This window comes from Amblyomma maculatum, chromosome 4, assembly GCF_055883805.1.
Source record: "Amblyomma maculatum isolate TAMU_Amacu chromosome 4, ASM5588380v1, whole genome shotgun sequence".
NCBI classification, from domain to species: Eukaryota; Metazoa; Arthropoda; class Arachnida; order Ixodida; family Ixodidae; genus Amblyomma; species Amblyomma maculatum.
The window spans coordinates 910,071-914,281 of NC_139347.1; the positions used below are offsets into that span (position 1 = coordinate 910,071).

Genomic DNA, 4,211 nt, shown 5'->3' on the forward strand with positions numbered 1-4,211 from the left:
CGTCAATGCGGAGTTCGGTAGGGGCCGAAGGGTTGAAATGGGCGAAAACGGGTGGATTGGTATAAGCAGCAATAAGTTCGGAGAAAGCTGCAGCTTGGTCAGGGCCCCGAGAGAAAGGTGCATCTTTTTTCAGTACGGCGGTGAGAGGGCGAGCAAGGGCGGCGAAGTTCTGGACGAAACGATGGAAATAAGAACACAAGCCATGAAAACTTCGAAGATAACTAGGTGAACATAGTGTGGGAAAAGTACGAACGGCACGAATCGTACCGGGCCGGCTGAACACCAGCAGCCTTCACTAAGTGGCCGAGAACTATGATATCCCGATGGCCAAAACTGCATTTATTGGAGTTGAGTTGAAGGCCAGCGCGGCGGAATAGCTCGAGAATGGTAGAAAGGCGACAGGTGGCTGTCAAAAGTGGACGAGAAAACAATGACGTCCTCTAAGTAACAAAGACAAGTGGCCCAATTGAAGCCGCGCAGCAATGAGTCAAAAGTTGCAGGGACGTTACATAGGCCAAAAGGCATGACTTTAAATTGGTTGAGGCCGTCAGGAGTGATAAATGCTGTTTTTTCGCGGTCTCGTTCATTGACGGAGATTTGCCAGTAGCCAGAGCGAAGGTCGATGGAGGAAAGGTAGCTGGCTTTATGTAAGCAATCAAGCGCATCGTCGATGCGCGGAAGAGGGTAGCCGTCTTTTCTGGTCAACTTGTTAAGGTGGCGATATTCCACGCCGAATGTCCAGCTCCCATCTCTTTTCTGGAATAGCCCAACAGGTGACGCCCAGGGACTATTTTAAGGCTCAATGATGTCGTCGGCCAGCATCTTGTCGACTTCACATTGAATCACCTGGCGCTCGGAAAGAGAGACACGGTGCGGTTGCTCGTGCACAGGAGCAGCATCGCCGGTGTCGATGCGGTGGCCTACAACAGACGTTTGGTAAAGAGGTCGGGCCCCAAAATCAAAAATGTCGCTATATGAAAGCAACAGCTTGTAGAGCGTGTCGACAGAATCAAGTTGCAGGTCGGCCGCAATCATGCTGGAAGCAGGATAACGGTGTAAAGGAGACGACATAGGAGCGCTAGCGAATGCGCAAGATGCAGAGGGAGGGTAGGTAGTTAGGGCTGAAACTTCACAGTCGGTTAGGGCGGACAGTTCAGCTAATGATATTCCGTCGGGCAGGACTTCGGTCGACAAACTGAAGTTTAAGACTGGGAGAGTGGTGCGATTCTGAGATACGTGTATGATGAGGTGTGGGAGGATGACGTGACGCTGCAGGACGACGTCTGTAATTGGGCACGCCAGGTAGTCTCCATCGCGCACGGGCAGGAAAGGGCACATAGGAATATAAACAACAGCTTCCGGAGGGAGGCGGAAATATTTTGCTGAGCGGAGGCGATGTGGCGTGGAGAGGTCTTCTGAGGAGAGAGGAAGGTCCAGGCGTAGAATGCCGGTTGAGCGGTCAATAAGGGCTGAGTGAGTGGTCAAGAAGTCAAGGCCAAGGATCAGGTCATGGGGGCATTCCTGGAGAACGGTGAATAACATTGGTGTGTGACAACCAGCAATGGTTACACGGGCGGTGCACACACCAAGCACGACAGCAGGGCTGCCATTGGCGACACGAACGGAGGGCGAAACTGCTGGTGTCAGGACTTTCATCAGGCGATAACGAAACGAGGAACTGAGGACAGAGACAGAAACACCATCAACAAGGACTTCGATGGGGTTAGATTGTGGAGCAAAGGTCAACAGAGGTTTTTCAATCCGGGTAGCGAATGCAGCATCACCTCTGGGAGCTGCATCATCTAGTTTTCCAAGAAGCGGCGGGCATAGGACGGTGAGGAATAACGACGAGGAAGAGTAGAGCGGGAACGTCGGGTTTGCGGGGAAGGCGACCGGCTGGATACACGAGCAGGTGGAACAGGATCTGCACGGGACGGGTCAGGTTGGGGCGAGGAACGGAGTGGTGCAGAGACTCCACTGCGATTTACGTAGTAGAATGGGCTTGACGGCATGTACCAGCGGTTGCGGCAATGACGGGAGATATGACCAACACGGGAACACTTGAAGCAAATGGGGCGATCGTCAGCGGTACGCCATTCATTAGGATCACGGTAGCGGTATCGAGGCATAAGGCTGGGGTTAGAGGCAGCAGCGATCACAGGAGGGGCTGAGTTGGAGTCGATGGTGTTCGGGACGTGGCCAAAGGAGAGTCCCATGTTAGCGACCTCCTGGCGAACAACAGCCTGGATGAAGGATACCGTAGGCAGGGTGTTATCTGTAAGCTGAGATGAGGAAACAGCGGGAGCCATGGCCTCGAGCTCGTGGCGGACGATTCGTGTCAAGTTAGTGGGGTTGGAAGGCTGACGGAGATTAGGCAGGTCAGTATAGGATGAGGTAGCAGCTGCATTCGGCAGGCGGTCGAACCGCTGACATATGCGTTTTTGTTTCGCCTGCTCAAAGCGCCGGCACACTTGAAGAGCAGAGTCCACAGTTGAACAGTCCTTGCATAAAAGTAGGTAAAATGCATCGTCGGCTATACCCTTTAGTATGTGGCCCACTTTATCTTCCTCACTAATGGCCGAGTCGACTTTTCGGCACAGGGATGTATGTCTTGTATGTAAGAAATATATGACTCGGACGATGTTCGGGCGCGAGATGCCAGGTCTTTCTTGGCAGCTAGGCGGCGTCCAATGGGTTTGCCGAAGAGGTCTTGAAGCTTCTGTTTGCATACGTCCAAAGATTTCAGTTCGTCTTCGTGCGTTGCAAACCAAACGCGCGCGGTGCCAGTCAAATAAAATATGATATTTGCCAGCATGAGCGTTGCGTCCCAGCGGTTGTGTTTGCTTTTTAGTTCGTAGAGGGCCAGCCAGTCGTCCACATCAGCGTCGTCGGTCCCGGAGAAGGTGCCCGGGTCCCGGGGTTGTGCCATCACCACAGTTGGGGCGGCGGCCGTAGAGGGGTTGGGGTCTGTGGACATGGTGATGGTACCGACGTGGCGTCCATTGCGAAGATCCAGCCTGGTGCACGGGGATCGATGATTTCACCTCCACCAAAGATGTTACAAGTGGAAATCACGCACCGATGGGTAACACCACTCTGAAATCGCTGGGCACCGCTTAGCCGCACAACCCAACACCGAGCGTCGTCGTTGTTGTTGTTGATGTTCTCCTCTAATTTGATGGCACATACCCACACAGGGGGATCGGCCAAGAATTGGTGTGCAGAGATATTAGATTTTGATATGTATAACTACATCGAAAAATAAATAGAAATAAATGCTAGGGAGTAGAGAAGGAAATGTAAATATGAGTAACCAAAATATGAAAATAGCAAAAAGCGTCGTCTTCACCCACAAACCCATACACTTCTTTCTTCACTTGCTGAATGCCAGCATGGTACACCACATAACAATATGCAAATACTTGAAAAAATTTACGCAGAGAAGTGCAGCATGCTGATCAATAATAATGATATGCATGCATTCCAAGCATTTTTGCGCATTGAACTGCTGCATGCAGGTTAATACTCATTACCCCAGGACGCACGTATTAGAAAACAGCTGACTCATCAGCTTTGCAAATCTTCTTTTTATGCTAGCCTGGCTATACCGTGACTAGCAGACATTATTTAGTTTGCAGAACGAAGTACTCAGCGCTTAACATTGTGCTATGTAAATAATAAAACTGCAACATTTTTGTTTTTTCTCTGCTGAATAGTAGCATTCGGAGAAGTAACGCCGTCTAGTGACAGTAAGTTAAAGTGCTACAATTATTGTTGGACAAAATTTCTTCCCCACTGTCATATCAATAGCGTACATTACTGGCTTTCCTTTTTTCAGAGAAGAAAGTTACGAAAGTAAGGTATAATGTTGAAGCCGACAGTAACCTAAGTAACTGGTGTCGCAGGCGCGGGAGTGCTCATTTTGCACAGTAAAGGCCTTATAGCTCAGAGGTTGCGAATTCTCTGAAAAACTGTGTCTGGGGGTCATTTATACTTGGATGTATAAGTGAGAGCTTGCGAAATAAAAATGAATTCAGCCGTTTAGAGTGATATATCGCGTTGATTAATGAGGCGGCGAGGCTGTGTTTGATTCGAAGCGCGCGTGCAGGGTGCCGCCATGTTGGTCTGCTAAATCTTCGAATCTTTATAGGGACCGGACAGCTGTACTGGTGGCGCCGCCTCTCGGCGCATCGCTCAATCGCCGGAATGCG

General features: G+C 50.4%; 1 pseudogene; it reads right to left on the reverse strand.

The window, feature by feature from the left end:
* Positions 1-792: 792 nt before the first annotated feature.
* Positions 793-2,977, reverse strand: LOC146190205 (uncharacterized; annotated as a pseudogene).
* Between the last annotated feature and the right edge of the window lie 1,234 nt (positions 2,978-4,211).